The sequence below is a fragment of the Dryobates pubescens genome, chromosome 4 (genome assembly GCF_014839835.1).
Source record: "Dryobates pubescens isolate bDryPub1 chromosome 4, bDryPub1.pri, whole genome shotgun sequence".
Classification (NCBI taxonomy): Eukaryota; Metazoa; Chordata; class Aves; order Piciformes; family Picidae; genus Dryobates; species Dryobates pubescens.
Window position 1 is genome coordinate 19,656,190 of NC_071615.1, and position 14,300 is coordinate 19,670,489.

Sequence of the window (14,300 nt, forward strand, 5' to 3'; positions counted from 1 at the left end):
CCTCAGGAGGTCCCGTCCAGCCCCTCCCATTCTATGACTCTGACTTCAGGAGGTCCCTTCTAGCCCCTCCCATTCTGTCCCTCAGTGACCTCAGGAGGAGCCATACAGCCCCTCCCATTCTTTGTCTCTATGACCTCAGGAGGTCCCTTCCAGCCCCTCCCATTCCTTCTCTGTGTAATCTGAGGAGGTCCATTCCAACCCCGCACATTCTTAGTCACTGTGACCTCAGGAGGTCCCTTCCAGCCCCTCCCATTCTCTCTCTCTGTGACCTCAGGAGGTCCCATACAGCCCCTCCCATGCTGTCACTCTGTGACCTCAGGAGGTCCCTTCCATCACCTCCCATTGTAGGACTCTCTGACCTCAGGACATCCCTTCCAGCCCCTCACATTATAAGACTCTGTGACCTCAGGAGGTCCCATCCAGCCCCTCCCATTCTTTCTCTCTGTCACCTCAGGAGGTCCCTTCCAGACCCTCCCATTCTTTGTCTCTATGATATCAGGAAGTCCCTTCCCCCTCCTCCCATGCCAAGACCTTTTACCTCAGGAGGTCCCTTCCAGCCCCTCCCATTCCTTGTCTCTATGACCTCAGGAGGTCCCTTCCAGCCCCTCCCATTCATTGTCTCTATCACCTCAGGAGGTCCTTTCCAACCCCTCCTATTCTTTGTCTCTTTGACCTCAGAAGGTCCCTTCCAGCCTCTCCCATTCTGTCACTCTGTGACCCCAGGACGTCCCTTCCAGCCCCTCCCATTCTGTGACTCTGTGACATCAGGAGGTCCCTTCCAGCCCCTCCCATTCTTTCTTTCTGTGACCTCAGGAGGTCCCTTCCAGACCCTCCCATTCTGTCACTCTGTGACCTCAGGAGGTCCCTTCCAGCCCCTCCCATTCTTTGTCTCTGTGACCTCAGGAGGTCCCTTCCTGCCCCTCCCATTCCTTGACCTGTGACCTCAGGAGGTCCCTCCAGCCCCTCCCATTCTGTCACTTTATGACCTCAGGAGTTCCATTGCACCCTTTCACATTCTGTGACACTGTGACCTCAGGAGGTCCCTTCCAGCCCCTCCCATTCTATGACTCTGTGACTTTAGGTGGTCCCTTCAAGCCCCTCCCATTCCATGGCCTATGACCTCAGGAGGTTCCTTCCAGCCCCTCCCATTCTCTGTCTCTATGACCTCAGGAGGTCCCTTCCAGCCCCTCAAATTCTGTCACCCTGTGACCTCAGGTGGTCCCTTCCAGACCCTCCCATTCCATGACCTGTGACCTCAGGTGGTCCCTTCCAGCCCCTCCCATTCTGGGTCCCAGTGACCTCAGGAGGTCCTTTCCAGCCCCTCCCATTCTATGACTGTGTGACCTTCAGAAGGTACCTTGCAGCTCCTCCCATTCTATGACTCTGTGACCTCAGGAGGTCCCTTCCATCCCCTCCCATTCTATGACTCTGTGACTTTAGGAGGTCCCTTCCAGCTCCTCCCATTCCATGGCCTATGACCTCAGGAGGTCCCTTCCAGCCCCTCCCATTCTCTGTCTGTGTGACCTCAGGAGGACCCTTCCAGCCCCTCCCATTCTTTGTCTCTGTGACCTCAGGATGTCCCTTCCAGCCCCACCTATTCCATGACCTGTGACCTCAGGAGGTCCCTTCCAGCCCATCCCATTTTTTGTCTCTGGGACCTCAGGAGGTCCCTTCCAGCCCCACAAATTCTAGGTCACTGTGACCTCAGGAGGTCCCTTCCAGCCCCTCCCATTCCTTGTCTCTGTAATCTCGGGAGGTCCCTTCCAGCCCCTCCCATTCTTTGTCTCTATGACTTCAGCAGGTCCATTCCAGCCCCTCCGATTCTTTGTCTCTATGACCTCAGGAGGTCCCTTCCAGCCCCTCCCATTCTAGGTCACTGCGACCTCAGGAGGTCCCTTCCAGCCCCTCCCACTCTATGACTCTGTGACCTCAGGAGGTCCCTTCCAGCCCCTCTCATTCTTAGACTCTGTGAACTCAGGAGGTCCCTTCCAGCCCCTCCCATTCCAGGACTCTGTGACATCACGTGGTCCCTTCCAGCCCCTCCCTTTCCTTGTCTCTGTGACCTCAGGGGGTCCCTTCCAGTCCCTACCATTCTGTCCCTCTGTGACCTCCGGAGGTCACTTCCAGCTAGTCCCATTCTTTCTCTCTGTGACGTCAGGAGGTCCCTTCCAGCCCCTCCCATTCTTTGTCTCTCTGAGCTCAGGAGGTCCTTTCCAGACCCTCCCATTCCTTGTCTCTGTAATCTCGGGAGGTCCCTTCCAGCCCCTCCCATTCTTTGTCTCTGTGACCTCAGGAGGTCCCTTCCAGACCCTCCCATTCCTTTTCTCTGTAATCTCGGGAGGTCCCTTCCAGCCCATCCGATTCTTTGTCTTTATGACCTCAGGAGGTCCCATCCAGCCCCTCCCATTCTGTCAATCTTTGACATCAGGATGTCCCTTCCAGCCCCAACATTCGATGACTCTGTGACCTCTGGATGTCCCGTCCTGCCCCTCCCATTCCATGACCTGATACCTCAGGAGGTCCCTTCCAGCCTCTCCCATTCTTTGTCTCTATGACCTCAGGAGGTCCATTCCAGCCCCTCCCATTCTTTGTCTCTGTGACCTCAGGTGATCTATTCCTGCCCCTCCCATTCCATGACCTGTGTCCTCAGGAGGTCCATCCCAGCACTTTCCATTCTTTGTCTCTGTGAACTCAGGTGGTCACTACCAGCCTCTCCTATTCCATGACCTGTAACCTCAGGAGGTCCCTTCCAGGCCCTCCCATTCTGGGTCCCAGTGACCTCAGGAGGTCCCTTCCAGCTCCTCCCATTCTGTGACTCTGTGACTTCAGGTGGTCCCTTCCAGCCCCTTACATTCTTAGACTCTGTGACCTCAGGAGGTCCCTTCCAGCTCCTCCCATTTTGTGGCTCTGTGACCTCAGGAGGTCCCTTCCAGCCCCTCCCATTCTATGACTCTGTGACTTTAGGAGGTCCCTTCCAGCCCCTCGCATTCTGTCACTCTGTGACCTCAGGTGGTCCTATCCAGCCCCTCCCATTCTCTGTCTCTATGACCTCAGTAGGTCCGTTGCAGACCCTCCCATTCTATGACCTCTGACCTCAGGAGGTCCCTTCCAGCCCATCCCATTTTTAGTCTCTGGGACCTCAGGAGGTCCCTTCCAGCCCCACCAATTCTAGGTCACTGTGACCTCAGGAGGTCCCTTCCATCCCCTCCCATTCCTTGTCTCCGGAATTTCAGTAGGTCCGTTGCAGCCCCTCCCATTCTATGATCTCTTACCTCAGGAGGTCCATTCCAGCCCCTCCCATATTAGGTCACTGTGGCCTCAGGAGGTCCCTTCCAGCCCCTCTCATTCCATGACCTGTGACCTCAGGAGGTCCCTTCCAGCCCCTCTCATTCCATGGCCTGTGCCCTCTGGAGGTCCCTTCCAGCCCCTCACATTATTTGTCTCTATGGCCTCAGGAGGTCCCTTCCATCCCCTCCCATTCTGTCACTGTTTGACCCCAGGAGTTCCATTCCAGCCAATCCCATTCTTAGAGTCTCTGACCTCAGGTGGTCCCTGACAGCCCTTCCCATTTTATGACTCTGTGACCTGGGGGGGTCCCTTCCATCCCCACCCATTCTAGGTCACTGTGACCTCAAGAGGTCCCTTCCAGTGCCTACTATTCTTTGTATCTATGACCTCTGGACGTCCCTTCCAGCCCCTCCCATTCTTTGTCTCTATGACCTCAGGAGGTCCCTTCCAGCCCCTACCATTCTTTGTCTCTATGACTACAGGAGGTCCTTTCCAGCCCCTCCCATTCTTTGTCTCTGTGACCTCAGGAGGTCCCTTCCAGCCCCTCTCAGTCTATGACTCTGTGACCACAGGAGGGCCCTTCCAGCCCCTCCCATTCTAGGTCACTGTGACCTCAGGAGGTCCGTTCCCACCCCTCCCATTCTATGACTCTGTTACCTCAGGAGGTCTCTTCCGGCCCCTCCCATTCCATGACCTGTGACCTCTGGAGGTCCCTTCCAGCCCCTCCCATTCTTTGACTCTGTTACCTCAGGAGGTCTCTTCCGGCCCCTCCCATTCCATGACTTGTGACCTCTGGAGGTCCCTTCAGGCCCCTCCCATTCTGTCACTTTATGACCTCAGGATTTCCATTGCATCCCTGCCCATACTGTGACACTGTGACCTCAGGAGGTCCCTTCCAGCCCCTCCCATTCTTTGTCTCTCTGACCTCAGGAGGTCCCTTGCAGCCCCTCAAATTGTTTTTCTCTATGGCCTCAGGTGGTCAATTCCAGCCCCTCCCATTCTTTGTCTCTATGACCTCAGGAGGTCCCTTCCAGCCCCTCCCATTCTATGACTCTGTGAGTTCAGGAGGTCCCTTCCAGCCCCTCCCATTCTGTCCCTCTGTGACCTCAGGAGGTCCCTTCGAAGCCCTCCCATTCTATGACTCTGTGACTTCAGGAGGACCCTTCCAGCCCCCCCCATTCCATGAACTGTGACCTCATGCGGTCCCTTCCAGTGCCTCCTATTCTTTGTATCTATGACCTCAGGAGGTCCCTTCCAGCCCCTCCCATTCTTTGTCTCTATGACTTAAGGAGGTCCATTCCAGCCCCTCCGATTCTTTGTCTCTATGACCTCAGGAGGTCCCTTCCAGCCCCTCCCACTCTATGACTCTGTGACCTCAGGAGGTCCCTTCCAGCTCCTCTCATTCTTAGACTCTGTGAACTCAGGAGGTCCTTTCCAGCCCCTCCCATTCCAGGACTCTGTGACATCACGTGGTCCCTTCCAGCCCCTCCCTTTCTTTGTCTCTGTGACCTCAGGAGGTCCCTTCCAGCCCCTCCCATTCTAGGACTCTGTGACTTCAGGGGGTCCCTTCCAGTCCCTACCATTCTGTCCCTCTGTGACCTCCGGAGGTCACTTCCAGCTAGTCCCATTCTTTCTCTCTGTGACGTCAGGAGGTCCTTTCCAGCCCCTCCCATTCTATGACTGTGTGACCTTCAGAAGGTACCTTGCAGCTCCTCCCATTCTATGACTCTGTGACCTCAGGAGGTCCCTTCCATCCCCTCCCATTCTATGACTCTGTGACTTTAGGAGGTCCCTTCCAGCTCCTCCCATTCCATGGCCTATGACCTCAGGAGGTGCCTTCCAGCCCCTCCCATTCTCTGTCTGTGTGACCTCAGGAGGACCCTTCCAGCCCCTCCCATTCTTTGTCTCTATGACCTCAGGAGGTCCCTTCCAGCCCCACAAATTCTAGGTCACTGTGACCTCAGGAGGTCCCTTCCAGCCCCTCCCATTCCTTGTCTCTGTAATCTCGGGAGGTCCCTTCCAGCCCCTCCCATTCTTTGTCTCTATGACCTCAGGAGGTCCCATCCGGCCCCTCCCAATCTGTCAGTCTGTGACATCAGGATATCCCTTCCAGCCCCACCATTCGATGACTCTGTGACCTCAGGATGTCCCGTCCTGCCCCTCCCATTCCATGACCTGATACTTCAGAAGGTCCATTCCAGCCTCTCCCATTCTTTGTCTCTGTGACCTCAGGTGACCCATTCCTGCCCCTCCCATTCCATGACCTGTGTCCTCAGGAGGTCCATCCCAGCCCTATCCATTCTTTGTCTCTGTGAACTCAGGAGGTCACTTCCAGCCTCTCCTATTCCATGACCTGTAACCTCAGGAGGTCCCTTCCAGCCCCTCCCATTCTTTGTCTCTATGACTTCAGGAGGTCCATTCCAGACCCTCTCATTCTTTGCCTCTATGACCTCAGGAGGTCCATTCCAGCCCCTCCCATTCTTTGAATCTATGACCTCAAGAGGTCACTTCCAGCCCCTCCTATTCTTTGTCTCTATGACCTCAGGAGGTCCCTTCCAGCCCCTCCCATTCTATGACTCTGACTTCAGGTGGTCCCTTCTAGCCCCTCCCATTCTGTCCCTCAGTGACCTCAGGAGGAGCCTTACAGCCCCTCCCATTCTTTGTCACTGTGACCTCAGGAGGTCCCTTCCAGCCCCTCCCATTCTCTCTCTCTGTGACCTCAGGATGTCCCATACAGCCCCTCCCATGCTGTCACTCTGTGACATCAGGAGGTCCCTTCCATCCCCTCCCATTGTAGGACTCTCTGACCTCAGGACATCCCTTCCAGCCCCTCACATTATAAGACTCTTTGACCTCAGGAGGTCCCATCCAGCCCCTCCCATTCTTTCTCTTGTCACCTCAGGAGGTCCCTTCCATCCCCTCCCATTCTTTGTCTCCAATACCTCAGGAGGTCTTTTCCAGCCCCTCCCATTCTATGACTCTGTGACCTCAGGAGGTCGCTTCCAGCCCCTCCCATTCCTTGTCTCGATGACCTCAGGAGGTCCATTCCAGCCCCTCCCATTCATTGTCTCTATGACCTCAGGAGGTCCTTTCCAGCCCCTCAAATTCATTGTCTCTATGTACTCAGGAGGTCCCTTCCAGCCCCTCCCATTCCATGGCCTGTGACCTCAGAAGGTCCCTTCCAGCCCCTCACATTCTGTCACTCTGTAACCTCAGGTGGTCCATTCCAGACCCTCCCATTCCATGACCTGTGACCGCAGGAGGTCCCTTCCAGCCCATCCCATTTTTTGTCTCTGGGACCTCCGGAGGTCCCTTCCAGTGCCACCAATTCTAGGTCACTGTGACCACCGGAGGTCCCTTCCAGCCCCTACCATTTTTTGTCTCTATGATATCAGGAGGTCCCTTCCCACTCCTCCCATGCCATGACCTTTTACCTCAGGAGGTCCCTTCCAGCCCCTCCCATTCCTTGTCTCTATGACCTCTGGAGGTCCATTCCAGCCCCTCCCATTCATTGTCTCTATCACCTCAGGATGTCCTTTCCAACCCCTCCTATTCTTTGTCTCTTTCACCTCAGAAGGTCCCTTCCAGCCCCTCCCATTCTGTCACTCTGTGACCCCAGGACGTCCCTTCCAGCCCCTACCACTCTGTGACTCTGTGACATCAGGAGGTCCCTTCCAGACCCTCCCATTCTGTCACTCGGTGACCTCTGGAGGTCCCTTCCAGCCCCTCCCATTCTTTGTCTCTGTGACCTCAGGAGGTCCCTTCCTGCCCCTCCCATTCCTTGACCTGTGACATCAGGAGGTCCATTCCAGCCCCTCCCATTCTGTCACTTTATGACCTCAGAAGTTCCATTGCACCCTTTCACATTCTGTGACACTGTGACCTCAGGAGGTCCCTTCCAGCCCCTCCCATTCTTTGTCTCTGTGACCTCAGGATGCCCCTTTCCGCCCCTCCCATTCCTTGTCTCTATGACCTCAGGAGGTCCCTTCCAGCCCCTCCCATTCATTGTCTCTATCAGCTCAGGATGTCCTTTCCAACCCCTCCTATTCTTTGTCTCTTTCACCTCAGAAGGTCCCTTCCAGCCCCTCCCATTCTGTCACTCTGTGACCCCAGGACGTCCCTTCCAGCCCCTCCCATTCTGTGACTCTGTGACATCAGGAGGTCCCTTCCAGCCCCTCCTATTCTTTTTTTCTGTGACCTCAGGAGGTCCCTTCCAGACCCTCCCTTTCTGTCACTCTGTGACCTCAGGAGGTCCCTTCCAGCCCCTCCCATTCTTTGTCTCTGTGACCTCAGGAGGTCCCTTCCTGCCCCTCCCATTCCTTGACCTGTGACCTCAGGAGGTCCCTCCAGCCCCTCCCATTCTGTCACTTTATGACCTCAGGAGTTCCATTGCACCCTTTCACATTCTGTGACACTGTGACCTCAGGAGGTCCCTTCCAGCCCCTCCCATTCTATGACTCTGACTTCAGGTGGTCCCTTCTAGCCCCTCCCATTCTGTCCCTCAGTGACCTCAGGAGGAGCCTTACAGCCCCTCCCATTCTTTGTCTCTATGACCTCAGGAGGTCCCTTCCAGCCCCTCCCATTCCTTCTCTGTGTAATCTCAGGAGGTCCATTCCAGCCCCGCCCATTCTACGTCACTGTGACCTCAGGAGGTCCCTTCCAGCCCCTCCCATTCTCTCTCTCTGTGACCTCAGGATGTCCCATACAGCCCCTCCCATGCTGTCACTCTGTGACATCAGGAGGTCCCTTCCATCCCCTCCCATTGTAGGACTCTCTGACCTCAGGACATCCCTTCCAGCCCCTCACATTATAAGACTCTTTGACCTCAGGAGGTCCCATCCAGCCCCTCCCATTCTTTCTCTTGTCACCTCAGGAGGTCCCTTCCATCCCCTCCCATTCTTTGTCTCTAATACCTCAGGAGGTCTTTTCCAGCCCCTCCCATTCTATGACTCTGTGACCTCAGGCGGTCACTTCCAGCTCCTCCCATTCTGTGACTCTGTGACCTCATGAGGTCCTTTCCAACCCCTCCCATTCTAGGTCACTGTGACCTCAGGAGGTCGCTTCCAGCCCCTCCCATTCCTTGTCTCGATGACCTCAGGAGGTCCATTCCAGCCCCTCCCATTCATTGTCTCTATGACCTCAGGAGGTCCTTTCGAGCCCCTCAAATTCATTGTCTCTATGTACTCAGGAGGTCCCTTCCAGCCCCTCCCATTCCATGGCCTGTGACCTCAGAAGGTCCCTTCCAGCCCCTCACATTCTGTCACTCTGTAACCTCAGGTGGTCCATTCCAGACCCTCCCATTCCATGACCTGTGACCGCAGGAGGTCCCTTCCAGCCCATCCCATTTTTTGTCTCTGGGACCTCCGGAGGTCCCTTCCAGTGCCACCAATTCTAGGTCACTGTGACCACCGGAGGTCCCTTCCAGCCCCTACCATTTTTTGTCTCTATGATATCAGGAGGTCCCTTCCCACTCCTCCCATGCCATGACCTTTTACCTCAGGAGGTCACTTCCAGCCCCTCCCATTCCTTGTCTCTATGACCTCTGGAGGTCCATTCCAGCCCCTCCCATTCATTGTCTCTATCACCTCAGGATGTCCTTTCCAACCCCTCCTATTCTTTGTCTCTTTCACCTCAGAAGGTCCCTTCCAGCCCCTCCCATTCTGTCACTCTGTGACCCCAGGACGTCCCTTCCAGCCCCTCCCATTCTGTGACTCTGTGACATCAGGAGGTCCCTTCCAGACCCTCCCATTCTGTCACTCTGTGACCTCTGGAGGTCCCTTCCAGCCCCTCCCATTCTTTGTCTCTGTGACCTCAGGAGGTCCCTTCCTGCCCCTCCCATTCCTTGACCTGTGACATCAGGAGGTCCATTCCAGCCCCTCCCATTCTGTCACTTTATGACCTCAGAAGTTCCATTGCACCCTTTCACATTCTGTGACACTGTGACCTCAGGAGGTCCCTTCCAGCCCCTCCCATTCTTTGTCTCTGTGACCTCAGGATGCCCCTTCCCGCCCCTCCCATTCCTTGTCTCTATGACATCAGGAGGTCCCTTCCAGCCCCTCCCATTCATTGTCTCTATCAGCTCAGGATGTCCTTTCCAACCCCTCCTATTCTTTGTCTCTTTCACCTCAGAAGGTCCCTTCCAGCCCCTCCCATTCTGTAACTCTGTGACCCCAGGACGTCCCTTCCAGCCCTTCCCATTCTGTGACTCTGTGACATCAGGAGGTCCCTTCCAGCCCCTCCTATTCTTTTTTTCTGTGACCTCAGGAGGTCCCTTCCAGACCCTCCCTTTCTGTCACTCTGTGACCTCAGGAGGTCCCTTCCAGCCCCTCCCATTCTTTGTCTCTGTGACCTCAGGAGGTCCCTTCCTGCCCCTCCCATTCCTTGACCTGTGACCTCAGGAGGTCCCTCCAGCCCCTCCCATTCTGTCACTTTATGACCTCAGGAGTTCCATTGCACCCTTTCACATTCTGTGACACTGTGACCTCAGGAGGTCCCTTCCAGCCCCTCCCATTTTATGACTCTGTGACTTTAGGTGGTCCCTTCAAGCCCCTCCCATTCCATGGCCTATGACCTCAGGAGGTCCCTTCCAGCCCCTCCCATTCTCTGTCTCTATGACCTCAGGAGGTCCCTTCCAGCCCCTCAAATTCTGTCACCCTGTGACCTCAGGTGGTCCCTTCCAGACCCTCCCATTCCATGACCTGTGACCTCAGGTGGTCCCTTCCAGCCCCTCCCATTCTGGGTCCCAGTGACCTCAGGAGGTCCTTTCCAGCCCCTCCCATTTTATGACTGTGTGACCTTCAGAAGGTACCTTGCAGCTCCTCCCATTCTATGACTCTGTGACCTCAGGAGGTCCCTTCCATCCCCTCCTATTCTATGACTCTGTGACTTTAGGAGGTCCCTTCCAGCTCCTCCCATTCCATGGCCTATGACCTCAGGAGGTCCCTTCCAGTCCCTCCCATTCTCTGTCTGTGTGACGTCAGGAGGACCCTTCCAGCCCCTCCCATTCTTTGTCTCTGTGACCTCAGGATGTCCCTTCCAGCCCCACCTATTGCATGACCTGTGACCTCAGGAGGTCCCTTCCAGCCCATCCCATTTTTTGTCTCTGGGACCTCAGGAGGTCCCTTCCAGCCCCACAAATTCTAGGTCACTGTGACCTCAGGAGGTCCCTTCCAGCCCCTCCCATTCTTTGTCTCTATGACCTCAGGAGATCCCATCTGGCCCCTCCCATTCTGTCAGTCTGTGACATCAGGATGTCCCTTCCAGCCCCGCCATTCGATGACTCTGTGACCTCAGGATGTCCCGTCCTGCCCCTCCCATTCCATGACCTGATACTTCAGAAGGTCCATTCCAGCCTCTCCCATTCTTTGTCTCTGTGACCTCAGGTGACCCATTCCTGCCCCTCCCATTCCATGACCTGTGTCCTCAGGAGGTCCATCCCAGACCTATCCATTCTTTGTCCCTGTGAACGCAGGAGGTCACTTCCAGCCTCTCCTATTCCCTGACCTGTAACCTCAGGAGGTCCCTTCCAGCCCCTCCCATTCTTTGTCTCTATGACTTCAGGAGGTCCATTCCAGACCCTCCCATTCTTTGCCTCTATGACCTCAGGAGGTCCCTTCCAGCCCCTCCCATTCTTTGAGTCTATGACCTCAGGAGGACACTTCCAGCCCCTCCCATTCTTTGAGTCTATGACCTCAGGAGGTCCCTTCCAGCCCCTTTGATTCTTTGTCTCTATGACCTCAGGTGGTCCCTTCCAGCCCCTCTCATTCTAGGACTCTGTGACCTCAGGAGGTCCCTTCCAGCCCCTCCCATTATTTCTCGCAGTGACCACAGGAGGTCCCTTCCACCCATCCCATTCTTTGTCTCTGTGACCTCAGGAGATCCCTTCCAGCCCCTCCCATTCCTTGTCTCTGTAATCTTAGGAAGTCCCTTCCTGCCCCTCCCATTCTTTGTTTCTATGACCTCAGGAGGTACCATCCAGCCCCTCCCATTCTTTGCCTCTGTGACATCAGGAGATCTCTTCCAGTACCTCCGATTCTTTTTCTCTATGACCTCAGGAGGTCCCTTCCAGCCCCTCCCATTGTAGGGCTCTGTGACCTCAGGAGCTCCCTTCCAGCCCCTCCCATTATTTATCACATTGACCTCAGGAGGTCCGTTCCAGCCCCTCCCATTCTTTGTCTCTGTGACCTCAGGAGGTCCATTCCAGCCCCTCCCATTCCTTGTCTTTGTAATCTCAGGAAGTCCCTTCCTGCCCCTCCCATTCTTTCTCTCTATGACCTCAGGAGGTCCCTTCCAGCCCCTTCCATTCTTCGTATCTGGGACCTCAGGAAGTCCCTTCCAGCCTCTCCCAGTCTTTGTATCTGTGACCTCAGGAGGTCTCTTCCAGCCCCTCCCATTCTTTGTCTCTATGACCTCAGGAGTTCCCTTCCAGCCCTTCCCATTCTGTGACTCTCTGACCTCAGGAGGTCCCTTCCAGCGCCTCCCATTCTGTCACTCTGTGACCTCTGGATGTCCCTTCCAGCCCCTCCCATTCTGTCACTCTGTGACCTCAGGAAGTCCCTTCCAGCCCCTCCCATTCTGTCACTCTGTGACCTCTGGATGTCCCTTCCAGCCCCTCCCATTCTGTCACTCTGTGACCTCTGGATGTCCCTTCCAGCCCCTCCCATTCTGTCACTCTGTGACCTCAGGAAGTCCCTTCCAGTCCCTCCCATTGTAGGACTCTGTGACATCAGGAGGTCCCTTGCAGCCCCTCCAATTTTTTGTCTCTATGACCTTCAGGAGGTACCTTGCAGCCCCTCCCATTCCATGACCTGTGACCTCAGGAGGTCCCTTCCAACCCCTCCCATTCTTTGTCTCTATGAACTCAGGATATCCCTTCCAGCCCCTCCCATTCTGTCTCTCTGTGACGTCAGGAGATCCCTTCCTTCCCCTGTCATTCCATGACCTGTGACCTCAGGAGGTCCCTTCCATCCCCTCCCATTCTAGGACTATGTGACCTCAGGAGGTCCCTTCCAGCCCCTCCCATTCCTTGTCTCTGTAATCTCAGGAAGTCCCTTCCTGCCCCTCCCATTCTTTGTCTCTATGACCTCAGGAGTTACCACCCAGCCCCTCCCATTCCATGACCTGTGACCTCAGGAGGTCCCTTCCAGCCCCTCCCATTCTATGACTCTGTGATTTCAGTAGGTCCCTTCCAGCCCCTTCCATTCTTAGACCCTTTGACCTCAGGAGGTCCCTTCCAGCCCCTCCCTTTCTTTGTCTCTAGGACTGAGGAGGTCCCTTCCAGCCCCTTCCATTCTTCATATCTGTGACCTCAGGAAGTCCCTTCCAGCCTCTCCCATTCTTTGCATCTGTGACCTCAGGAGGTCCCTTCCAACCACTCCCATTCTTTGTCTCTATGACCTCAAGTAGTTCCCTTCCAGCCCTTCCCATTCTGTGACTCTGTGACCTCAGGAGGTCCCTTCCAGACCCTCCCATTCCTTGTCTCTGTGACCTCAGGAGGTCCCTTCCAGCCCCTCCCATTTTTTGTCTCTAGGACCTTCAGGTGGTACCTTCCAGCCCCTCCCATTCCATGACCTGTGACCTCAGGAGGTCCCTTCTAACCCCTCCCATTCTTTGTCTCTATGACCTCAGGAGGTCCATTCCTGCCCCTCCCATTCTTTGTACCTGTGTCCTCAGGCGGTCCATTCCAGCACCTCCCATTCTTTGTCTCTGTGACCTCAGGTGGTCCCTTCCAGCCCCTCCCATTCTTTGTCCCTGTGTCCTCAGGAGGTCCATTCCAGCTCCTCCCATTCTTTGTTTCTATGACCTCCAGAGGTCCCATCCACCCCTCCCATTCTATGAATCAGTGACCTCAGGAGGTCCCTTCCAGCCCCTCTCATTCTATGACTGTGTGACTTCTGGATGCCCCTTCCATTCTTAGACCCTTTGACGTCAGGAGGTCCCTTCTAGCCCCTGCCGTTCTTTGTCTCTAAGACTCAGGAGGTCCGTTACAGCCCCTCCCATTCTGTCACTCTGTGACCTCAGGAGGACCGTTTCAACCCCTTCCATTCTTAGACTCTGTGACCTGAGGAGGCCCCTTCCAGCCCCTACCATTCTAGGGCACTGTGACCTCAGGAGGTCCCTTCCAGCCTCTACCATTCTGTCACTCTGTGGCTTCTGGTGGTCCCTTCCAGCCCCTCCCATTCTAGGACACTGTGACATCAGGAGGTCCCTTCCAGCCCAACCCATTTTTTCTCTCTATGACCACAGGATGTAACTCCCAGCCCCTCCCATTCCATGACCTGTGATCTCAGGACGTGCCTTCCAACCCCTCCCATTCAATGACCTGTGACCTTAGGAGGACCCTTCCAGCCCCTCCCATTCTTTCTCTCTGTGACCTCAGGAGGTCCCTTACAGCCCCTCCCATACTGCCACTCTGTGACCACAGGAGGTCCCTTCCAGCCCCTCCCATTCTTTGTCTCTGTGACATCAGGAAATCCCTCACAGTAGCTCCGATTCTTTGTCTCTATGACCTAAGGAGGTCCCTTCCAACCCCTCCCATTCTAGGACTCTGTGACCTCAGGAGCTCCCTTCCAGCCCCTCCCTTTATTTATCTCATTGACCGCAGGAGGTCTCTTCCAGCCCCTCCCATTCTAGGTCACTGTGACCTCATGAGGCCCCTTCCAGCCCCTCCCTTTCTTTTTCTCTATGACCTCAGGAGGTCCATTCCAGCCCCTCCCATTCCTTGTCTCTGTAATCTCAGGAAGTTCCTTCCTGCCCCTCCCATTCTTTGTCACTATGACCTCGGGAGGTACCTCCCAGCCCCTCCCATTTCATGACCTGTGACCTCAGGAGGTCCCTTTCAGCCCCTCCCATTCAATGACCTGTGACCTCAGGAGGTCCCTACCAGCCCTTCCTATTCTATGACTCTGTGACTTCAGGAGGTCCCTTCCAGCCACTCCCATTCCATGACTCTCTGACCTCAGGAGGCCCCTTCCAGCCCATCCTATTTTTTCTCTCTGTGACCTCAGGAGCTC